The sequence below is a fragment of the Taudactylus pleione genome, unplaced genomic scaffold (assembly GCF_031769625.1).
Source record: "Taudactylus pleione unplaced genomic scaffold, aTauple2 ptg001329l, whole genome shotgun sequence".
NCBI lineage: Eukaryota > Metazoa > Chordata > Amphibia > Anura > Myobatrachidae > Taudactylus > Taudactylus pleione.
The window spans coordinates 1,392,098-1,418,205 of NW_028285729.1; the positions used below are offsets into that span (position 1 = coordinate 1,392,098).

The 26,108-nt window shown below is 48.3% G+C and overlaps 1 pseudogene; it reads left to right on the plus strand.

Moving 5' to 3' along the window:
* Nucleotides 1–25,233, plus strand: part of LOC148443153 (zinc finger CCCH-type antiviral protein 1-like) — a 73,586-nt pseudogene extending 48,353 nt beyond the window's left edge.
* Nucleotides 25,234–26,108: the final 875 nt, after the last annotated feature.

The window sequence follows — 26,108 nt, forward strand, 5'->3', positions numbered from 1 at the left end:
GGCAGGTGAGGTGACATTAGAGGCTGGCACAAGTTATAGGGGGAGAGGCAGGTGAGGTGACATCAGAGGCTGGCACAAGTTATAGGGGGAGAAGCAGCTGAGGCAGGTAAGGTGACATTAGAGGCTGGCACAAGTTATAGGGGGAGAGGCAGGTGAGGTGACATTAGAGGCTGGCACAAGTTATAGGGGGAGAGGCAGGTGAGGTGACATTAGAGGCTGACACAAGTTATAGGGGGAGACGCAGGTGAGGTGACTTTAGAGGCTGGCACAAGTTATAGGGGGAGAGGCAGGTGAGGCGAAGTTAGAGGCTGGCACAAGTTATAGGGGGAGAGGCATCTGAGGTGACATTAGAGGCTGGCACAAGTTATAGGGGGAGAGGCAGGTGAGGTGACATTAGAGGGTGGCACAAGTTAAAGTGGGAGAGGCAGGTGAGGTGATGTTATAGGCTAGCACAAGTTATAGGGGGAGAGGCAGGTGAGGTGACATTAGAGGCTGGCACAAGTTATAGGGGGAGAGGCAGGTGAAGTGACATTAGAGGCTGGCACAAGTTATAGGGGAGAGGCAGGTGAGGTGACAATAGAGGCTGGCACAAGTTATAGGGGGAGAGGCAGGTGAGGTTACATTAGAGGCTGGCACAAGTTATAGGGGGAGATGCAAGTGAGGTTACATTAGAGGCTGGCACAAGTTATAGGGGGAGAGGCAGGTGAGGTGACATTAGAGGCTGGCACAAGTTATAGGGGGAGAGGCAGGTGAGGTGACATTAGAGGCTAGGCTAAGAAGTGCTAAGTGGGCAAGAGGTGATGCCGGTATTTGCCCAGGGCTATGGATGTGTTATGGGGCAGCCTTATATTGTATGGACAGAGGGCAATGAGGGCAGTAGGGACAAGGGTAAGAGTGTAATGGGCATCAGCAGGTACATGAAGAGATCAGTCTCAGTATATTATTATAGTGTTGGAGGTGTGTGCGGCATTGCAGGACAAGGGTAAGAGTAGAATGGGCATCAGCAGGTATATGAAGAGATCAGTCTCAGTATATTATTATAGTGCTGGAGGTGGGTGCGGCATTGCAGGACAAGGGTAAGAGTAGAATGGGCATCAGCAGGTACATGAAGAGATCAGTCTCAGTATATTATTATAGTGCTGGAGGTGGGTGCGGCATTGCAGGACAAGGGTAAGAGTAGAATGGGCATCAGCAGGTACATGTAGAGATCAGTCTCAGTATATTATTATAGTGCTGGAGGTGGGTGCGGCATTGCAGGACAAGGTTTGGGTGTGTTACATAGTGAAGCACATACATCATATATAGGTAAAGGGACATATGGTCTCTGTATGGGAGCAGGACGGGGCTGTGTGTTACACAATGTTCTGTATGTAATGTAGCCAAGAAAATTCTCTCTATATCTAGGGGCTTATTTATCATTATCTTTTAATATATGCGGCATATTCCCCAAAAACACCAATTTCAGAGGATACCGGCAAATATTAAGTAACCCCTAAATGCATTATCGAGGGATGGAAGCAAATATCCATTTTCGACAGCAGCCGGAACCCACAAAGGTTTCAATGGGGTGTGAGAATCTGTCAGAGTTACCAGGCATCGCATTCTGGAGTTTGGCCCCTGCAGCTAAAGATGGCGTTGTGCCGCTGTAGCCCATACTCGCCGACATTGTGGCTGCTCCCTTCAGGAGTATGGAGCTTGGGGAAAGGGGGGTGGAATGGCATAGGGGGCGTGGCTGGGGTCATTACCTGGCATTAGGGGCGGGGCTGTGCGATTGTGTCATAGTGGGTCCGTTGCCGCAGCACAATGCCGAGATCACCACCATTGTAGAGTAGGGGGCGGGGTCATGATGATGCGATTCAGCATCATGTGTGAGGGTGGGTCGAGGGTAGGTGGCTGGGAGACTTACCCGCTTTTCCGGTGCGGCTGAGAGCACCACCTGATTTTCGGGAACCTCTTTGGGCCGTTTTGGGAGAGTAGGGCCAGTATGCTGTAGCCTATGGGCGACACTTTATAGCGCCTATTCCCCGGCAATGGGTGGTGCACATGCGTGGTCAGGAAACGTGCGCAGAAGTCCCAATCGAGGAGTGATGTGGTCACTTCACTCCAAGCACATCACGGGGACTATTTCCTTTCCGAGCCCCTGTCCCTGCGTGACTGCGTCTGCTACGTTATACATGTGGAAGCTGACACTGCATACTGCAATGCGATCATGGGCGCTTATATTGCATTGAGTGTGCGATTATGGATGAATGGGCCCCTAAGACGTGTACAGTTCCGCGCTGTGCTGGAAAGTGAAGCAGCAGCTATTCCATACTTCCCTATTCTCCCGGAAGTTGTGTGAGGCTCCAGATTTTTCGGGTATTCCCCCGCACCCCCGGAAGAGCAGGCGGATCTCCTGCATTAGGAAGATAATTCCCTGGAGCACAAACTTGGAAAGCGGAGGAAAATAACTTGCACGGAGCTTCATATTCGCTGACATCTGAGAACAACCTCTAGAGATGCTGCATAATTTGCTGTACGCCCAGAATGTGATCATTCTCAGAACACGGTCAGAATGTAACACATACTTGCCGACATTCAGCTCCCTCCTTCCGGGAGGGAGCTGAATGCCTGCATTCTGCGGGGGACGTGGCCGGGCTATGATGATGTTTTGGGGGCATTGTGAAGACGCGATTGTGCGGTCACTCCCCTGGCCCCGCCCCCTCTTCACAATGCCGGAAAAAAGGCATTGTGAAGAAGGGGGGCGGAGCCACGATGACACGATTCAGCGCGAATCGCGTCATCAGGCCCCCCCGCAGCGGGTGTTTTTACTAGTAGTCTGGGGGGGTAGGCGGCAGCCGGGAGGCTTGCCTGCCTTTCCGGGGGGTCAGGAGCGCCACCCGATATTCGGGAGGCTCCCGACCAAATCGGGAGGGTAGACAAGCCTGATGTAACCTCATATTTCACTGCTGTGAGGCAGCAATGCTAACCACTACGTCAACTGTGACATGCTACAATAGAATAAATACTGAGAATTAAATCCAGCTTACAGCACCACCCTAATGCCGGGGGTATTCTATACAGAGGGTACAGGAGGTATTCCAGCTGTCTAGAACGCTCTGTAGTTTTAGGTGGAGCAGATATTAGAAGTAGCCCATTACTTTGCCTGACACACTGACTGTACAGGACCAGAGCAGCTGGCAGAACTACCACCACTGTGCTGGAGGGAGAGGGTGGTGGCGGTGTGGTAGCCACGGGACCACAGTTACAGGCCACCTCTGTGGTCTCTGGCCCTCATTCAGACCCACTCGCGAGCGGCTGTCCGCTCGCAAGTGGGTCGATGGTCCGCACTGAGCATGCGCACGACGGAGGGAGCTCCGTCGTGCGCATGCGCAAGACGCGACAAGCGAAGGACTTTCCTTCGCTCGGAGTGTCTCATCAAAGGGGGCGTGCTGTCGATGTTAACTGACAGCACGCCCCCTTTGGTGGGCGTGCCGGGGGCGTGCCTGCCAGACGGAGGCGTTCCCAAGGGAACGCCTACCGTCTCAAGCCGGCCCCACTGACATCACTAGTGATGTCAGTGGGAGTGATTTTGGCTCTGATAGAGCCAAAATCACTCCTGGCCTTGCGGGTTGAAAAACTCAACCGCAGGCTTCTGCTCTCAGTTTCGATGGTCGCGATGGTCTAGACCATCGCGACCATCATCCTGCACGCTCGTATATACTGTGGGTGGTGACCCACAGCTATACGAGCATCCAGGAGGACGCTCCATATTAATGGAGGTGGGTCCTGATTCAGAGCGAGCGCTCTGGTCAGAGCGTCCGGCTCTGAATCAGGGCCTCTATTCTATGCCATGGCTTCCGATGATGCCCTGTTGCACCCCTGAATATTATGCAATCCAGCAAAGCTCATTAAAAAGTACAAGTGCCACCGGGTAAATTGAAGCAATACTTGATAATATACAGGGTGACTATGGGGCAAGTTTATGTAGGAAGTGGAGAAGTTGCCCATAGCAACCAATCAGTGCTCCAACCTATCAGTTTATAGAATGTACTTGTTAATTGTTAGCTAGATATGAGATCAGCAAGTGCGTACGGTGGCTCAGAGCAGGTTGCACCGATATAGAAATCGATCAGGAGAATTATCCGTGTAATAATCAGGTGACAGACATGTTATTAGGTCAGATAAACCAGCATAAACATGTGCACTACTTGGGTCAATGTAAAGTTGTGAGTTGTTTGTACTTATGTAATCTGTTGTTAGTTTATTTGGAGCTACGGGACCCTTGTGGCGTCTTATAAATAACAGATAATAGTAATAATACACCACTACTCCTCCTACTGGACACTAGTCCTCTGCATGAGAGTAGTAGTTGTTTTATCAATTCCAGCCATATAGAGTTGAGTAAAATGGCGGCTTCTTAAGAGTGTGGGAGGGCTGGCCAGTAAAAAGGCGCGGGGTCCATGGCAGGGGTTCCAGGCACTGCCCCTCTTCACCCCCGGACCCCGAAGTGGCAGCACCCCCTGCTGGCTTGTTAGTTCACCACTTTCTGTATTTTATCAGCTTCAGCTACTTTAATATTTGTTTTGCTTGTGTCTCAGGTGCCCGTTGAAGTTGTCCCATGATATATTATCAGATCACAATCAGATGGTGTTAAAGTCTAATGAGATCAGCGGACTGAATGACCAGGAATTAAAGGTTCTCCTGCTGCAGAATGACAGCCAGCTGCTACCGGAGGTGAGAGTTACCGGCGCGGTGCTGGGAGGATCGGTCCTGTGGCCCTGTAGTAGTAGCACTGGCGCTATTAGTGTTTATGTCATGTAGCTATATATTGTTGTAAATACAAAATAAAGTGATTTTATTTAAAAATGTCATCAGTGTCTTTCAGCACCAGTAAATCTGCGTAATTCTAAAGGTGCATACACACACACACAACGATTTTTTGAACGATTATCGATAATGATATCGTTTATTGTTCAATCGTTGAAAAAATCGTTCATTTTCTGAGTTAAACGATGAACGATTATCGTTCATGCGCGTTCACATTTGTAGTTCAGTCAGACTGACCAACTCAACGATTTTCAGTAAGGGAATATGCAAAAATCGTTTGTAGTTAAAAAAAAATCGTTCATTACTTTTAGTAAATGAACGATTTTAGTAAACTATTTTCGTTCATTTTACCCTTGAAAAAATGAACGAAAATCGTTTACTAAAATCGTTCATTTACTAAATCGTTGCGTGTGTGTGCAGCTTAAGATATTCACCGACAGTACTGTTTGTTCTGGTGGATTAGGGAGTCGCTGCACTCAGGGCCTGATTCAGAGCCGCTCGTAAGCGGCCGCTCGTTCGCTCCGAGCGATGTTCGCACAACTGCGCATGTGTATGGGTCGTAATGCGCATGCGCCAACCAGTCATTGCGGTCGGAAATTGTGCGCTCGTAAAACAGCGAGGGGCTGCAAATTTGAGTGACAGAATGAGGTGTTTGTGGGTGGTAACAGGGGAAGGTGCTTGAAAACGGGGGAGTGGAGATCCAAACGCAGGCGTGCCAAACGGTCAAAAGGGCGTTTTATGGGTGTGCATAATTAGTAAAGCAGCGTCATCGGCCACGTCACTTGGTTGTCTTTTAGCCTGAACTGCTCGCAGTGATAACGGGAAGTAAATCCTACCACAAGCACTGCGAGCAGTTCAGATGCCTTTAGATGTTCCCGATTAATCTAATAAATAGAGGAGATGACGTATGATGCGAACGGAAAAGGGGCGTCTTTAGAAAATAGCGAGCGCATTTTTCGGACGCTCGCTCAGACATAGAGGCGTCTACAGACCGCAAAGAGCGAGCGCTTAATTTAAATAGCCAGCCCCTTTTTCAGAACGACCGTCCGCAAATAGCGTCCGGCTCTGAATCAGGCCCTGTGGACGCCTCTATGTCTGAGCGAGCGTCCGAAAAATGCGCTCGCTATTTTGTAAAGATGCCCCTTTGCCGTTCGCATCCTACGTCATCTCCTGTATTTATTAGATTAATCGGGAACATCGAAAGGCGTCTGAACTGCTCGCAGTGCTTGTGGTAGGATTTACTTCCCGCTAACACTGCGAGCCGTTCAGGCTAAAAGACAACCAAGTGACGTGGTCGATGACGCTGCTTTGTTAATTATGCACACCCATTAAACGCCCGTTTTGACCGTTTGGCACGCCTGCGTTGGGGTCTCCACTCCCCGTTTTCAAGCACCTTCCCCTGTTACCACCCACAAACGCCTCATCCTGTCACTCAAATTAGCAGCCCCTCGCTGTTTTACGAGCGCACGATTTCCGACTGCAATGACTGGTTGGCGCATGCGCATTACGACCCATACGCATGCGCAGTTGTGCGAACATCGCTCGGAGTGAACGAGTGGCCGCTTACGAGGGGCTCTGAATCAGGCCCACAGACCGCAAAAGAGCGAGCGCTCAATTTAAATATCCGGCCCCTTTTTCTGAACGACCGTCCGCAAATAGCATCCGGCTCTGAATCAGGCCCACAGACCGCAAAAGAGCGAGCGCTCAATTTAAATATCCGGCCCCTTTTTCTGAACGACCGTCCGCAAATAGCGTCCGGCTCTGAATCAGGCCCTCAGATCGCAAATGCATTGCAGGAGGTGAATTAGCATTTAATTGGACTGTGTTGCTTAGCCGGTTCTGTGCAGCTCTGCAATACTGTCCATCTCTGAATCATGCCCTCAGATCACATCAATGTGTGATGCAGTGCGGTTAGTCCCATGTAGGACCAGTTGTTACAGATGGGTGTATAAATGACACGCGGCGTTAGTGCGCTCCATCTCTGTGTATCACTGCGCACATTTCCATCTCGCCCCGTGATCACACTTCAACATAATTATACAAACCGCCTGTTCTGTGCTTTTTAAATATGCTCTACAGTGACCTCCTCTCGTCCTGTCACAGAATTCGAACTTAGGGGCCTATTCATCCTTCCTCCAGTGCGGGGACAGCTACTCCGAAAAGCAGATGTCCCTGCAATTACCTGCCCCTACGACCGGTTTCTGAGCATGCATGACCTAAGATCAGGCATGAGCAAAGCCGCCAGGGGGTCAGGGATGAGGTGGCGGAGGGTGTAGGCTCCAGTCACACAGTAATCACTTTGCAGCATCTGTTAGCAAATCCCAGACGGGCTACCGATTATGCCTGTTTCAGGGTAAGGGGTCGAGTTCCATTCCATTGGTTCCAGGGGCAGACTGGGAGCCTTCCAGGTGTCACTGACCTCTCGCTATAGGACCTGTGCCCTCCTCTACTGACACCATGAGCAGATAGGAATTTGTGGGCGTTAAGGGGAGGCAACAGGACAAAGCAAATTCATATATGTCTACAGGAAATAATGTGACATATAATCACACATGACCCCCGCCCTCCATCCTGTTGTATTATATGACATGTGACAATGGAAGCGAGGCTGGAGGTGATGTGTAACAAGGAGAGAGTATGGGGACGTGACGGGGAGATTCAGGGGCATAAATGGGGTGAGGAAGGAGGGTGCATAAGTGCCATTCCATGTGCATAACGGTGGGTTTTGTTCTAATCGAAATGAAATAGTACCCAAGTGACCAATGTGAGTGAGTACAAATGAACGCACTTTATTTACAAGTAACAAACAAACAACATACAAAGTATACAGTATACTCAACTTTTGTCTATGTATTCAGATGACACCGGTAATTCATCATCTCCAACATAAGATGTTCTTCATCTTATCTTCTGGGGAGCCCTCATTTCACAACGCCCAGGTAGTTCAATTTACATTGCAGGCATCCTTACTGCAGACTTAGGGCCTGATTCAGACCCACTCGCGAGCGGCTGTCCACTCGCAAGTGGGTCGATGGTCTGCACTGAGCATGCGCACGACGGAGGGAGCTCCGTCGTGCGCCAGACGCGACGAGCGAAGGAAAGTCCTTCGCTCGTTGTGTCTGATCAAAGGGGGCGTGCTGTCGATGTTGATTGACAGCACGCCCCCTTTGGTGGGCGTGCTGGGGGCATGCCTCCCTGACGGGGGCGTTCCCAAGGGAACGCCTCCCGTCAGAAGCCAGCCCACTGACATCACTAGTGATGTCAGTGGGAGTGATTTTGGCTCTGATAGAGCCAAAATCACTCCGGGCCTTGCGGTTGAAAACCTCAACCGCAGGCTCCGGCTCCCAGTTTCGATGGTCGCGATGGTCACGACCATCGCGACCATCAAACTGCACGCTCGTATAGGCTGTGGGTGGTGACCCACAGCTATACGAGCGTCCAGGAGGACGCTCCATTTTTACGGAGGGCGGCCCTCATTCAGAGCATACGCTCTGCTCAGAGCGTACGGCTCTGCTCAGAGCGTACGGCTCTGAATGAGGGCCTTAGATCCTTGCATGAGCCAATAACCTTTTGTCTACCTCTGATTTATATACCCTAGTCTTGGGTGTTGGCTTTCCGTATATTAAGCCCATATTAATTACATACAGTGCTAGGCATCAAGCACTGATTGGTCCAACGTAGCATTGACCAAACTTATCTCTCTTGCACATGCTCTGTAAGCACTAAGATATATACTACCAGACAAAGACATACAGTAATGACGTATCCTAGTATGTCTGGAGATGAACTGTTTCAAAGCTCTTTTGTGTGTAGAGTCTGGACATCACTAACAGTTACCCATAATGCTTAGCATCTCTACACAGCTTACGATGGTCATTCCAATGGAATGTAGCTGCTACTGATAAGAACATGTAGGCTATGACTGGCTCATTATACTTCTAGTAGTAGAAATGGCAGGTACAGCTAGGCCCCTCAAATTATGGCTTATTTGACCCCAAAAGGTTATATCTAACAATTCTGTCCATAGACTGCAACTATAGTACAATCTCTTTTCAAACCTCAAAGAGGCCTAGCAAGGGGTATATGTGTTTGTTACTTATATGCCTATGTAGAAATTAATTATTTAATCACTGATTACACCATGTGACGTAACGGGACATTTGGATAAATTTTAAATGAAGTCCAATTCCATGAATAAGGTTGAATAACGAATCTAGAACTTTCTTTATTTTATCATATATTAGTCATAGCTTAAAGTTGATTCTAGTAAAATAAAAGTAGAAAAAAAAAAGTTTGTAAATTGTGTAGTTTTCTTGTAACGGAAACGGGACTCCTACAAAATCCTTCCCAGATTCCCAGATAACATAACAATAAACTTCTGTGACATTAGACCGGGCTGGGCTCTGATAGTTTTCTGTGCAGGGTAAGCAGACCCAATAGTTTTATAATATATTATTAATCGAAGTATTTGTGCATTTGTTCTTTGTACAATAAAAAATATATTTTGGTGCTTGAGTGGGCCATCCAGTCTGACGAAAAGGGACATGTGCGGTTTTGTTCTCTAATGTAGCATGAACGTAAGTCACAACCCCAACCCTAACCCCCCCTCTCCCCGCACCCTAACCCCCTCGGGGGGGGGATGGTGCCGAACACTAATTTCCCCCAGGGGTGCCTAAACCTAACCCCCCCTTCCCCTGGAAGCAGCTCACACTAACCCGGCAATGGACGTTCGTCAGTCTGGCAGTTTCGGGATCCCGACGCGGTATCCTGATCCCCTTCGGGATATTGGCGTCTGCATTTTGGCAGGCGGCGGGATACCGGCGACAGTATTTTCGACGGCCAGCGTACAGTCCGCCGGCATCTCAACAGCATCCCAATTATTTTATATATATTAGTAGTAAATGTACTAAAGTATGTGTACAAAAATGTGTTTTATTATTGAGTCCTAACAAACCTTCTAAACTTCCTCTTGAAATACTGCCATTCACATGCATTTGTTTCCAATAGTAGCTAGCTTCAGGATTAGCATTTACACAAATACTAGGGTTGCCACACATCTCTTCACCAGTATAGGGAACCAATTTACCTACAGGGCCGCCATCAGGGGGTACTGCCAGGCCTCAAGTCCCGGGCCCGGAGAAAGTGGAGAGAGAAGGTTGCCCGGGCAGCAGTGCTGTTGCACCAGCAGCTAGGGTCAAAAGTTGATATTGATATAACGCCAGTGACATTGCACATACGGCGCCAACCGCGAGCCATCTAGAGCTCGCAGAACTGTAGCCAATCAGGAGTGGCCGCTACTGATTGGCTGCCGGTCCGCGAGCTGTGATTGGCTCGCAGCCTGTACCATATTTGAAATGGTTAAGCATACAGTAATTGCTGTTGCCGCTGCCTAAAGTGAACTGGGCAAGAGGAAATCATGTGACCAGCGACGGTCACAGATCCTTCCTCACAGTTAGCAGCATCAATTGTCAGCGCGGATTGGCTGTGCCAGTGCCAGTCCTGTCAGCTGGAGGAAGAAACCACTATAAGAGGCACTACATAGTCCCTGACCTTCCCCTGTGCTCTCCCCCAGTCTAGCCAGCCACCCCTGCCCTTTTCACCCCTTGATCCAGCCAGTCTCCCCCCTGTTCCAGCCAGCCTTCCCTGCACTGCCCCCCCCTGTTCCAGCCGGTCTTCCCTGCCCTGTCTCCCCCACAAGTTCAGCCAGACTTACCTGCCCTTTCCCCAGTCCAGCCAGCCGGCCTTCCCTGCCCTCCCCCCCAGTCCAGCCAGCCGGCCTTCCCTGCCCTCCCCCCAGTCCAGCCAGCTGGCCTTTTCTGTCTCCCCCCCCAGTCCAGCCAGACTTCCCTTCCCTGTCCTGCCCCCAGTCCAGCCAGCCGGCCTTCCCTGCCCTCCCCCCAGTCCAGCCAGCCGGCCTTCTCTGTCTCCCCCCCAGTCCAGCCAGCCGGCCTTCCCTGCCCTCCCCCCAGTCCAGCCAGCTGGCCTTTTCTGTCTCCCCCCCCAGTCCAGCCAGACTTCCCTTCCCTGTCCTGCCCCCAGTCCAGCCAGCCGGCCTTCCCTGCCCTCCCCCCAGTCCAGCCAGCCGGCCTTCTCTGTCTCCCCCCCAGTCCAGCCAGACTTCCCTTCCCTGCCCTCCCCCCAGTCCAGCCAGCCGGCCTTCCCTGCCCTCCCCCCAGTCCAGCCAGCCGGCCTTCCCTGCCCTCCCCCCAGACCAGCCTTCCCTGCCCTCCCCCCAGTCCAGCCAGCCAGCCTTCCCTGCCCTGCCCTCCCCACAGTCCAGCCAGCCGGCCTTCCCTGCCCTCCCCCCCAGTCCAGCCAGCCGGCCTTCCCTGCCCTCCCCCCAGTCCAGCCAGCCGGCCTTTTCTGTCTCCCCCCCCCCCCCAGTCCAGCCAGACTTCCCTTCCCTGTCCTCCCCCCAGTCCAGCCAGCCGGCCTTCCCTGTCCTCCCCCCAGTCCAGCCAGCCGGCCTTCTGTCTCCCCCCAGTCCAGCCAAACTTCCCTTCCCTGCCCTCCCCCCAGTCCAGCCAGCCGGCCTTCCCTGCCCTCCCCCCAGTCCAGCCAGCCGGCCTTCCCTGCCCTCCCCCCAGTACAGCCTGCCAGCCTTCCCTGCCCTCCCCCCAGTCCAGCCAGCCGGCCTTCCCTCCCCTCCCCCCAGTCCAGCCAGCTGGCCTTTCCTGCCCTCCCCCCAGTCCAGCCAGCCGGCCTTCCCTGCCCTCCCCACAGTCCAGCCAGCCGGCCTTCCCTGTCTTACCCCCAGTCCAGCCAGCCAGCCTTCCCTGTCCTCCCCCCCAGTCCATCCAGCCGGCCTTCCCTGTGTTCCCCCAGTCCAGCCAGTCGGCCTTCCCTGTCTTCCCCCCAGTCCAGCCAGCCGGCCTTCCCTATGTTCCCCAAGTCCAGCCAGTCGACCTTCCCTGTCTTCACCCTAGTCCCCTTCCTTCTGGCTTTTTAACCGGTGGGTGGGGGGGCTGCCTATTTTGTTATTACCGGTCCCCACAATTTCTGATGGCAGCCCTGAGCCCATATATGACAATGGGTAGATAAGTGGCAGATATGTGACAGAGAGGAGTATATGTGACGAGAGGGGGTGTGGGGACATCATTTGTCACCAAGGACGGAGAGTGGGGTGCATGGGGTAGGACCGGGCATGGCAGGTACGTGATGCACCACATGATAGGTGTTTATCAATTAATTTACGTCTAATATGTGCATGTTAGGATGTGCCAGGCACAGGGTCCCAGATTGCCGTAATCCACCACTGATCACATCCCATCGCTGAATAACATGTACTAATAATAATCTCTCCTGTTACTGCAGCGAGTGTAATAAATATTAGTATGTACCATGTGAGACGGATAATGTCCACTATATTTACTATTCTTACTGCTCGGTTTCACATTGTACATACTAATATATCTTATATCATATGCTTAATCCCAGACATTTATGTTCACCAAACTATAAATTATTTTGCTCAAAATACGAGCGTACCCCTTACAGGTCCCGTGTGCGGCAGAGGTGTGGGGCAGAGGTGTGGGGCGGATCACTGTATCACTGACCCTTTTCTCCACAGGTCTGTGTGAAATACCTGCGCGGCACCTGTGACCAAGCAAATGGGTGTACACTGATGCACGTCTGTGGATTTTTCACGCAAGGAGAATGCAATCGTCGCGTTTGCAGAAAGTCACACAATCTACTGGAGGTGAGCCCAGATCTGCTGCAAAATCTACCTATCGAGGCCGTGCAGAACTTTCAGATGCTCTGCGAACTCAAATACAACCAGCGGCACCAGGAAGCAGGCACAGACATGAGAAGGGGGGCACCGCGAGGCCTGAGGGGCAGAGGCGGAGGAAGGGGACGGGCCAGTTCTAGAGGCAGAAATGGATTTCGGGGCGGATCAAGGGGGACGGATCAAGAAAGACAAACGGAAGGAACAGGTATCCAGCTAACAAATTATTTCATAAATAGAAATATTGTTATGACCACTGTATAGAACATATTTAAATACCCAATTTATCATACAAGTATTGAATTTCCAGAGCTAAAGGTGATTTGTGCTAAAGGGGGGGGGGTTGAAGCATTACAATTATTTTATTGTTTGCAACTAACTGGACATCTAAAACATGTTTGTTTTTTTCTATTGGAACTTTGTTTTTTATTTAAATTAAAGAATTCCCCTCTTTTTCACAGACTTTACGCACCCTAATGAAACAACAGAATTGACTTTTGGTTCTTCTATTTAGGGTCCCAGGTTCGGGGGAGATCTAGCAGCTGACCAGCGCCTGAGAGTGGCAAGAGCCATCGTTGTGGGCCTGGAGAAGATGATGATGATGATGATGATGATGACGATGACGATGATGACAATGATGATAGACATCAGAAACCTGAGCTAGACAAGTTAATGGAAGACTGGTTGTTCCCCGATACATCGGGATCTGGCAACACACAAGTGGGATCAGACAGACGACCCAAATTATCTGCAGCATCATCCAACCCGCCCAAAGCGCGTCCTGTGCAGTCCGATACTACTATACCTAATGCAGCGCAAACTCGTGTAGAGCAAATATCATCTGCTAGATCAAACAAAGCAATGATTGCACCAATCACTCCACTTACAGGATCCAGTCAGCCAATCAGAACATCCCATGTTCCACCAACATCTTCTGGTGGACTGAACTCAAATTATTCCTCTGCTGGTGAATCCAGTTTTAAAACGGTCACATCTATAGGAGATGGTTTATATGCTCCTCACCCAACAGCGCTCGCAGGATCTACTAAGCCGGTAATTACGCCAATCCCGGCAACATCAAGTGCATCACCCATTGCCCAGCCCTTGACACAGTACAGTAGAATAAACAGGCCAACATCATCTCCAGTAACGCCTACATTCATTGCAACACCGATTGGGGAGCTTTATCAATCAGACGCACAATCCAAATTGCCTGCAGCATCGTACTACACGCCAACGGTGCGTCCTGTTCCTCTGAATACTACTTTACCTAACGCAGCGCAAATCAGAGCGGAGCACATATGTGATACCCCCTAAAGTGCTTGTTATCCAATTCATATATTTGTGTATTGAATTCATTATAATCCTTAACTCATTGTTAGGGAAATAGTAAAAACCTGTTTATCTGCCTGTTTGGGTATTTACACAGTGTTAAATAGTAAGAAATAGGCTGATTGATGTGTATGCCCAGTTCATTCATTCATGTGTCGACCCCCTCAGAGAGGACATTGGAGCAGGCCGCCCTAGCTGGATAGTGGGCGCTGAAAGAGTGCGTGGCACAGGGCGTTAGCATGTAACCCCTGTATAGGGGAAAACTGTCCCCATAGGACAAGCCCAGGATTTCAGTGGACTAAAGCGGCGCGTGCGGTGAGCGGGAAGGAGCCCGCACGCGACTGCTGGTGTGAGAAGGACCGCGGGGGCCGCCTGGAATTTGGTGTGCCTGAGGTAAGGGAGCAGCGGGGGCAGCGCTGCGCTTACCGGAGAACCAAGAGCTGCCACTGAGGTGAGAGCGGGTCTCACCGGATAACTGTGTGTGAGGCAATGATCGGGGGAGGCAGAGCAGGTCTGTGTGCTGATTACCTGCGTTCCTGAGGTGACTGATGAGCGGCAGATCTGTTTAGATGAAGTCCGGCTGACGGCTGTAGCTGGTATAGAGAGCCGGAAGTTTCCTTCAGTACATGCTGCAGAGGGCTGGGACAGAGCAGGCAGTCCCTTCTCCCCACATGGCGGGCTGTGGGCGGCAGCCAGAGGAATGGACCCTCCCCAGTGAGCAGTAAGAAGAGGTAAGCTGGCTGAGGTAAATGGACGGAGGCAGGGCAGTGACTCCTTTAGTAACAGGCACTTGAGTCAGGACATCAGGAGCAAGCACCGTGGAGAGGTCGGTAATAAATTAATCACAGCACAGCACAGCGGTCTTAAGGCCCCCATACATCAGAGATGGATTGCAGCAATCGTGCAATTTGCAATCGATTGTGTATAAAAATCTGCAATGTATGGGCTTCACAGATCGCAGATTGCAACCAAAAAGTGATTGGAATTGTTTAATCAGATTGTCCAACATGTTGGATTTCACAGATGGATTGGGGCTGTAGATTGCTAGTGTATGGACATGATCAGCAGATTTGCAGACCGTTACCATGAAAATGATGGAGCCTTTCAAGATTGCCAGATCTGTGTGTGCTGCAATCGATCTGCAAATCACTGAAAAAGATCTGTAGTGTATGGGCGCAGATTGCTCGATTGGGAAATCCTAAGATCGCTGATGTATGGGGGCCTTTACACTTCAGCTGACAGGTGTAATGAGTCACTAATCTCCGTTGGGTTCAAGAGCCAGATAGCTGTCACATACAGAGAGACTCTCATTCCTCCTAATAAACTTCCATACATTCAGTATCAAATGCACATTCCCAAAGGATGGCTGTAGAGACACATAGCCATGAAACCTAACTAATTTATGACTGGAAGTTCAGAGTGCAGGTCAGACAGTTACACTGCATTCTGGTATTACAGCATCTCTGTATAGCCTAATAGCCTGTAAATTACTTTCTGCTACAGGACATAGGCAAACAGGTTAAGACAGTCAGCATAAACTTTTACAGACCACTCAGGAAAGCCATGGAAAGAAATGCCCATGTAAAGCTATTAAGTATCACTACAGGTAGGAAAACGTTTGCTCAGTCAGTATACACGGTAACAGCCAGGATTACCTCCAGCTAAAGGAAACTAGATGTACTCTCCATTTAGATTAACCCGGGCAACAGTCTGCAGCATACCCTCTGCCAATGCTTATCCTACTCATTAAGTTGGTACCAACTAAAGTAAATTAATAACGTGCACCACCTCTACAGAACATGCTGGACTTTATTACTGGCAGTTATTTATCTATATTCAGGTAGATAGGGAATTTGAGAACCTGTGTTCTAATACATTTATCCCTATTTAAAATATCGTATGATATATGTTTAATTGCGTGTACTTGTTAGGTTAACCTACTTGAATTCCCAGTATCTCCACTTTGCTGTTCTCTTCGTTTGAAATGAGTCTTCAGCTATTCAAGTGTTTCAGTGAAATAAAACCTTGTTGTTCATAGTGTGATTTACTAGTAAATGTACTGATTAGGAATTGCCATTTTCTGAGTTTTTCACATTGTGTGAAATTGCCTGTTTAATAAAATGTAAACTTTATTTGAACCTAAACTGGTGACCATCTATGCCTGTATCTCCTCTGTACCTCTCTAAACTGAGAATGAGAACCAAGAGACCCAACCAAGATCTGGTAAGAGTCGAGACATCATCCCGCACAACACTCTAATCAATGCAAAGTACGAGCTTGGGGTGTTACACATATCACCTGTTACATCCAACAAAGCAATAAGTGCACCAACTGATCCGCTTCATAGATCCAGTCAACCACTTGGACCGTCCAGTGTTCCACCAACATCTTCAATTAGATTGAACTCAAATCAGCCAACACCGCTCACAGGAGCAAATTCAGTATATGGTAAAGTGTCTAGTTATCTGAGCAAGGGGGCATCCGGCCCCCCACCTGTACCAGCTCGTTCTTTATCCACTGCTACAGCACCTGCTGAGACAGCAATATATACCATTGGTGGTATCAGCAGTGTACGCACTTCAAGTGTCTATAATCACCCATCCAGACTATCTGAGGGAGCTGACCAACATCCACACAATCCCCTCGCCAGCGTAAAACCAGTGTCAAGACCTGATCTCGACCAATTTCCAGGCACCGGATCAGCAGATGAAGTTCCCAAACCTCAGCCTGTGTACAAAACGATCCCAGATAGACCTACGTCATCCAGCAAATGTAAGCTCTTGTGTCCAGTGTTTGTGGAATTTGTTCATTGAAAATAGAGGCTCTCGGTGAACTGACAGGGAAAGCTCCATAGTTCTCACTGCCCCTCTATATCTTAAACTGCTTCCATTTCTCTATCTCCATGTCGCTAGTGCGTAAGTTTGTAGGCAGCGACGTAACTATTGAGGGTGCAAGGGGTGTGCTTGCTATGGGCCCCGGTGGCTTAGGGGGTCTACCAGCCCAGCAAGCAACCCCCTGCACCCTGACAAGTTTTTTTCATTTCACTGTTTTGCAGCCGTAGCAGCTCTTGCGGAACAGTGCCAATGTCATTTTTAATCAGGCGCCGGTCACAGCCAATATGAACTCGCGGACCAGCAGCCACTGCCAATTGGCACCTGATTAAAAATTACATCGGCACTGTTTCCCCATGTCTGCGGCTGCAAACTCACCAAGGCACACAAGAACAGAGGCTGGTGGATGGGCACAAGGGGGAGGTGAGATGCTCCAAGAGGGACACAGGGAGTTGCAGCAGGGGGGTGGGGGTGGCATAATAGCCTAGGTTAGGGGGCAATACTGTGTGTGGCACTACTATGGGGCATGATGTGTTATAAGGGGCATTACTGTGTGTGGCATAATGTGTAAGGGGCATTACTGTGGGGCATAATGTATACGGAGCACTACTACTGTGGGGCATAATATATTAGAACACTACTACTGCGTGGCATAATGTGTTATAAGAGGCACTACAACTGTGTGATATAATGTTTTTAAGGAGTACAACTGTGGAATAACATGAATGGGGGCCCCCTTAAAAATTTTGCTATGTGCCCACAAAGTTCTAGTTACGCCCCTACTCGTAGGAATGGTAAATTGACAACGTCTAATGTGCGAGATTGGCTCAGCTTAAACAAGGACACCCTAGGCTTCTGTCCGACCAGATGAACCTGCTAAGGGCCCTATTCAATACTTTAAAGTCGGCTTCAGAAATCAACAAGGGCAACATTTGGAGTGGAAATAATAATCTTGGGAAAGCAAATCACCTTAATCAGACGGCACCTACCCAAATACGATAACGGCAAACGCTTCCACGCTGGAGACTCTGCTAAAGTACGACGAATTAGATCTGGGAAGTTAGCTATGTATCAATCTGATTGACAGGGACATTTATTCCTAAATATTTCAAAGTAGAGGAAGCCCAATAAAAGAGAAATGAGCCGCGCCAATTCTCTGCTGCTGCCGCATGTACAGTTACTGCTTCTGTTTTGGCGCGAATCCCGTAATATCCTAACCTAAGGCTCACTCAGCTAGGCAATGGTGAGGAACGTTACGACCATCGGTTGCGATGGTGATCACATGCTGTGACCCCTTTCACCGTGCTAGGATCTCAGATGCTGGCAGGAGGCGTCTCTTCTCTTCAGTCGCCTCCTGCGGCATCAGCATTTTACCTGGGCGGAATTACCCAGCTGATTGTGTGCGGATGTGCGATACTGTCCATCTCTCAATCAGGCCCTTAGACGTAAGCATGTGGACTGAGAACGCTAGTGCATACAGACTGATCTGTCTGCCGATGGACCACACTATCCGAGAAATGGGAGTTCTGGTGCCATAACTAGGCAGCGACCGTTCCGCATTGTAAGATTGTCTTTGGTGTGTAAGCCAGCTTCCCTGCTCCACCATAGTGTGTGGAAAGAGATGGGGCGCATTTTACAGACGGATATTTTGCTGACTGCTATGATTGCAGACAGAAAAACAGTGGGCAGGACAGGCCTCCACAGGCAGCCGCGCAGATTTTCAGCGCACACCGGTGGACCCTCGCACTAGCATGAAGAAATAAATAGATGCTGCAGCCAAGCGGAAAAGCGGTGACTAGCAAGACTAGGAAAGTGCCCCGGAATGGCTGCCGGCACCCCGCAAAGCCCTGCACCAGTCACAAAAGTGGGCGGTCCGGGGGTGCGATGATGTGAATCGCGCTGAATCGCATAATCGTAGCCCCGCCCCCTGCCTTATAATGCCAGTGATATTAGCATTATAAAGTGGGCGGTGGGGCCACTATGACGCGATAGCATCGGCATGCCCCTGCGCCCCTACTTGAACCGCCCCCACCCTCCCTTCTGGACGGACCTGCCAGCCCCCTCTCGGATCCCATGCAAGAATTAACCAACTGTCGCATATATGAAGTGTCAGCTTAACGCAGCCGCTCCACACATGGAAGCTGCTCATTATCCAATGTGTTTTTATTTTATCTTAGCGACGCCTGGAAAAGCCCCTATCTGTCTGTCCAATATCTGGAAGTACTGCAAGCTGGGAGGTAAGTGCTGAGGAGCCCAACACATCAGCAGAGAGACAATGGGGGGTATTTACTAAGCTGAGGATTTTCAATGGGGTTTAAAAGGGCAAAAATATTAAATGCAAAACCAGGTGCAATTTGCATTTACTATTATTTTTGTAATAAATACCACGTCCAGAACCGCCGTCAGGCGGCAGCATAGAAAGGCCGCCTCTTACTAAATATATCCCTTAGTCCCTTTGGGCTGTAATGTGAAACAAATGGGTGTGGTGCAAAATGGCGACATGGTCTGAATGTCCGTACTGTACATGTCACCGTAATGGTTTTTTTTTTTACCTAAACCTACACTAAACCTCACCCTGTCTGTGGCCTAAATCTGTGATGTCAGCGTTGTGACATGCCATTAATACCATATATACCAAAATAAATATGAGATTCCTGAACCCCGTTCTAGCAATATAACTCGTATATCAACAATATAAACAGCTATTACAGTGTATAGTTTATTTATATTAATTCTATTATTATCTCATTACGGGTTATATAATGACTCTTCTTATTACACATCCTCTGTGATATGTGACCTTAGATTTCCTATTACACATCACCTGTTCTAGCGGTGGCTACTGGTCAGCGTCCCGGATAACGTCAGGTGTCCTCTGTCCGCAGGTAACTGCCCGGATGTGCACTTCTACTTACCGTACCGCTGGCAGGTCTTCAACGCTTCAACGGAGGAGATTGGGAAGATGTTTCCAATATGGAGGATGTTGAGAGGGCCTACTGCGACCCTAAGGTTACCAGGTAGGATCCCAAATCACCACCTGTGGGCTAGGTTAGCTAGGGCTCAGCTGTCCAATAGCTTGTGCTCAGTGGCTGGCGCGCAGGCTGCAGGGACGGAAAAGGCGGGAGGAAGGGAGGGCACAGCCGCAACAATCTGCGCGGAGGAGGGGTCACTTCTCTGGAGAGAGCAGTCTGGGCCTGATTCAGAGCCGGACGCTATTTGCGGACGGTCGTTCTGAAAAAGGGGCCGGATATTTAAATTGAGCGCTCGCTCTTTGCGGTCTGTTGACGCCTCTATGTCTGAACGAGCGAACGAAACATGCGCTCGCTATTTTGTAAAGACGCTCCCTGGCCGCTCGCATCATACGTCATCTCCGCTATTTATTAGATTAATTAGAGTACATCGAACGGCGTCTGAACTGCTCGCTGTTCTTGTGGTAGCATTTTCCTACCGCAATCATGCGAGCAGTTCAGACTAAAAGACAACCAAGTGACGTGATCGATGACGCTGCTTTGTTAATTATGCACACCCTTAAAACGCCCGTTTTGACCGTTTGGCACGCCTGCGTTCTGATCTCCACTCCCCGTTTTCAAGCACCTTCCCCTGTTACCACCCACAAATGTCTCATTCTGTCACTCAAATTAGCAGGCATTCGCTGTTTTGCGAGCACACGATTTCCGACCACACTGACTTGTTGGCGCATGCGCATTACAACCCATACGCATGCGCAGATGTGCAAACATCGCTCGGAGCGAACGAGCGGCCGCTTACGAGCGGCTCTGAATCAGGCCCACTGTCAGCAGCAGCAGAGGAAAAGTAGACAGACAGTATAGAGCTTTTCTTGTTGTTATTAATTACATTTGAATTAAATGCACTGTGTGTGTATGTATGTAAGTGTGTATAGACTGTATATATATATATATTTATTTATATATGTGGGTGGAGCTACTGGATTTGAAGCTATAGAAAAACTATTTTATATCCTTTATATGTAATATTTATACATATATATGTGTATATATATATATATATATATATATATATAAAAAAGAAGGCACTCAACAGGGTCTTTAAAATAAAACTTTTCTTATGGAAAATAAATTTTGGCCCAGGACAGTTAATGAGAGGTGTGTATAATATATATATATATATATATATATATATATATATACTACAGTATATCCAAAGCAGAGCTGTGACTAGACTTTTTTGACCCCCCCCCGATTTTTTAAATAGGGACATAAGATGCTCGCCAAAGACGGGGTGTAGCCTCATGGGGGAGCGGTGTGACAAATGTGATTTGCCCCATATGATACTGAAGGGGTACTGATCCCGTTGTACCACTGTTATCCAGGAGTCACTGCTAAACAGTGTGAATCCAATGACTGCAGGGATGATACACAATAGTAAGACCTGCATTGGTTTATTGCCGATTAATACCTTAAACATCCTTACTTAACACTTAGCTTATCTAATAAATAAAGAGACGGACACAAATACAGCTTGGCTAAAAGGTCACAGCTTTTATTTACCAATTAATTCACCTAACCGAGGTGGCCAGAAGACGCTGCATACTCAGTTCCATCTTTCAAGCTGGAGACATACACAGGGAACGACTGAAACGCTCCCCCTAAAGACGCACTTACGTTGCGAAGGACTGGCACGTCTAGCCAAACCTTGTCGCTCTGCCCAGAAAATATAGGAAGAGCCATCTAGCCACACCCACTCTTCCCCAGAATCTTCCACAGTAAGGAAAGAACACCGGAACCGTGAGCCACCGCACCAAAACCAAGCCAAACAAAACAAAATTGAAAAACACAGCAACTAACTAGCAGGGATGCCAAGGGGGAAACAGGTATCCTGAGGGAAGAAGAAAAACTAAAAAACCTTCCCCGTGAACCAAGGTGGGCCAGATAATGGTTCCCGGGAGGAAAAAGTAAAAATATCCCTTCACACCTTCACTTATCGAATGCTATCCATTCGATAACTGGCGGGTAAGCAACGTTTTCAGGTTGGCACAGGAAGCGCTACCAACGCTTATCGCGGCGCACATAAGATTTTCAAGCAGAGACCTTCACCTACCAAGGTACATGAAAAGCACCATCTAAACCCAATTCCGCTAAGCTTCACTGATGAACATAATTAAACTAAATTGAAGAGAGGAATTAAAATGGCATATACTTACCGCTGGGCCCAACTAAAGGGCGACACCCCATGTACAAGGAACGCGTTGCACAGGGCAAATAAAGGGATACCTTGCCCCTGTAAGGTAAGCCATCTGCCCCTGGAAAACCTAAGCCTATACAACATGCCGAAGCCCTGAACAAAGTGTATTGAAACAATGAACCCGAGGAAAACAAAGTCTTGCTGGGCTCTACAATTGCGCTGACCCGGATATAACCAAATTGCAACTGAAAGGTCAAACTGGAAAGGGGCAACCACTAAATGGACAGGAGCCACCTATACATAACCCAAGCAATCTCCACCAAAGCTGCAAGACAATGGGTCTGTGGGAGCCAACACCGAAGGGAAAACCCCTACGACAAACTTAAAGGGCCTCGAATAGCAGGAAAGATTATAAAGGGCCGTAAAGACCTTTCAACAAACAAAAGAAGGAGATTTCCATCAGCGTTGCAACCACGGAACCAAAAAGTGACCACACTGGTAATACCCTATACAAAATGACAAAACATGTCCCTTGAAAACCCAATCCCCTAAAAGCCCTGCACACAGAAAGCCTGTCAGTCCCGCCAGGCAACTAAATAAATCTGCAGAGATGCCGACGCAAGCGCCCCCCTGTGCCGGCCTGACAATCTGCCATACCAAGGGCAAGGTAACCCCACTGCAGGAATCACTGGAGACAGCAATGAAAAACTGGCAAAATAAAGCAAGACAAAGCATACGCAAAATGCAGCATATACACCGGGCACACGACAGGATCGGAATCGAATATCGACCCCCAGACAATGCAAACTAAATGCCTCAACAGCCGAAAAGCTGGAGAAGAGGGAACCATCTGAGTGCTAATAGCACGCCAAGCCCAGAGAGTCACACCAGGAAACCTCCCCCCCCCCCCCCGATTACTAACACGACCGCTCCATAGGTCAAACACCACAAACAAACGGAAACAATACCAACAACAAAAAAGCGCCAATAAGTCCAACTGTATGTGGTGACAGCGCCCAGGGTGCTATATAACAGAAACCTTCAAAAAGTCGCCATATACGACAAGCCAGCCGCCTTGGCTAAAAGCTGCAACATGGTAAAAGTGGCCGGATATGAAGGACGAGTGCGGTAGCTACTAGATTGAACTAGGGGCCTAAACCAAGTGCGGAGGTCATCCCAAATCTCAGAAGACAACCGCACGTGGTGACACGGCTTGCTTGCACCGAACGCAGCCCCTACCAACTGCATAACAACAACCTTCCCAGAGAGATGAAATGACAAGCACAAAAATGGAACCTAGGAACGACTGCACTGTACACAGCTTAAACCTTTACGCCTACAAACCACCGGACAAGGAAACAAAAAAAATCGACCGTATCACCTGCTGCAAATAACAGCAACTAGCAACCCCACCTAACTAAGTGCCCAGATACAACAATCATGAATAGAAAATCTCTGTCAATAATGCACTACCGAAACACCCGAAATCCGAAAAGAGGAGGTAAGCACAGACATAGTTCCCCCTGGCCCTATAAAGAGAAATGCGGTATAAATATTGTGCACCACGGGCCCGGAAATGCCAGCGGAAATGCACAAGTGTAAAAGGAAGTGAATTTCTCAAAATAGGTTCAGGAGGTAACAGGTATCAACAAATACATCACGTCCCAACGAACCCAAATAGCGCATGCATACGAATGGAAAGGCGACAACCGGAATACCGATACAATAACCAGCCTATTAAACAAAACGCCTGAACCAAAATTACTCATCCAACAAGGCCTCACAAACAGCCGATACCACCCCAGGGTCTAAAAAGGGCAGCACCTATAAAGCAGACATAACAGATACTGCAGGGAGGGGCGAAGGAAAAGGGGCCTACCACCTACCCAACAGAATTCAGTGTCCACAGAAACCCACAACACCCCCAGGGACACGTAAACTGCAGGGCGTCCTAAAATAAAGCGACCCAGAATGGTAAATCACCACCAACCAGGAAAACTAGTGATAAAAGGGCAGAATACACCCTTTTCCCATGGGAACGCCTACAGTCTGGGTCCGGCCCCACTGACATCACTAGTGATGTCAGTGGGAGTGTTTTTGGCTCTGATAGAGCCAAAGGCACTCCTGGCTTGCAGCCAACGAGACCCTACCGCAAGGGTCTCGTCGCAACCTCGATGGTCGCGATGGTCTTGACCATCGCGACCATCTTTTTGGCCGCTCGCATAAGCTGTGGGTGGTCACCCACAGCTATGCGAGCGGCCAGGAGGCCGCTCCAATTTTAGTTAGGAGGGCCCTGATTCAGAGCGAGCGCTCTTGTCAGAGCGTCCGGCTCTGAATCAGGCCCACTGTTGCATTTCTTCAGGATTACATAACTTTGCAACCTTGTACCATTTTCTGTTACAAATTGGAACTATGTTATCATATTTTCCACAATAGAGGATTTTCTGGATTTTCAAGCTCTGTCATTGTGATCTTTTAAACCCACTAGCCACTGCATTTCCCTGCAGGAACGATTGTATTGCATTTTGTAATACGATTTGAATGTTCGTTATATGAGTGTGTTGTTATGCCTCTAGTTGGGACCCATGCATTTATGTGATTGTTACATGTTGGAATAAATAATTTTAATATTGACTATACATGCAGGTTGATTTAGCGCAGTTCCTCATTTCTATTTTTGGTAACTCCTCCCCCTCTTTGTTTCGCAGGATTCCATTGGTTGACTTTGAGACCATGAGATCTGGCACAAGCCCCGTCCGTCGGCTCTCCACCCCGTCGTCAGTCACAAAACCCTCGGAATACGTTATGACCAGCGAGTGGATTTGGTACTGGAAGGATGAATATGGCACCTGGACGCAGTATGGACAATCTGTAAGCTGGCTCAGGGAATATTGTTCCTATCGCATAAGATGGCCGACTGCGGACATAATTACATCTTCTTACAGTATCAGGGGGTCTACCTTCTGCAATGATGAGCCTCGTGTAGAATTGTATCTTTTTTTGTGTGTGTAAAATATGCATTTTTGAGCCGCTTATAGCCATCGGGGTGTGTGTGTGTGTACTGGGGAAGGGAGGGGAGTAAATATCCTGGGCTTGTAATTAATGCCAGTCAGTGACAGGCTGAGCAGTCACCTTATAGCTGAGAAGCCCCCTCTCATGGGTGATTGGTTTATAATGTTAACATTAGGTATTATATTTTGATAAGTCTGATCAACAATTTTAAATATATCTAATAAAATTAATATTATAAAATTTTGTTCTTTAAGGAGGGTTTCAGTGCACCCGTACTATAATTGATTTCCTTTTCTCTTTGTCTATTAGTTCATTGTTTTGAATCAATGGGTAGCACCAAGTAATATTGAGCACATATAGCTGAATAATATATTGGAAACTATATGAATAGCTATAAAATTTTCCCTCATTTGATCAACCATTACATGTAACTTGGTGCGGGTTTCTTCGATATTCTGTAATAGTCTGGGTTGGTTGTCAGCATATACGGGACACCAGGGCGCTGTCACATAAGCGCATTACAGAAACGGACTTATGACCAGAGTCGGTTATAGCGAATTTAGTTTGTTTATTGTAGTAAATGAATCCCGTCTTACTATACGATGATATCAGCACTTTCCCCCTATATAACTGACATGTACAGATGTGATTTGCTCCAATAAAGGATTTTCCAATGAAGTAACATTACTGTATACAGACAAACGCTGTATTATATTATTATGTCTCCCATGGGCTCACATCTACCTCTGACCTGCACACAATGCACAGAGAATAGCAGCGCTTGGGACAGGCATCAACCAAGGATGTGATCAACGTGAGCAAATAATATATATATCATTTATAATGATACATTCACATAAACACAATATAAAGTAACAATATGTAACAGTCTAATACGTATGCTGGTAACAGACTTAAATAATAATAACAACAAAATTGCAGATGAACATATATAATATATATAGGGGCCTATTTATCAACAAGTTTTATCATACGCAATGAGTTTCAAAACTCGCTGTGTATGATAAATGGTGCTGCAGCCAATCAGCTTCCAACTGTCATTTTTCAAACAGATGACAGTTGGTGATTGGTTGGAGCACCATTTATCATACGCAGCAAATTTTACAAGGAGGTAAGAAATGTATGTTGAATCTGTGCGCCGCGACCATTTCCATGGGAGGGTTCCTATGTAACTCTCTCAGCAAGATATGCAATGTTTAGACCATAAGCTACAG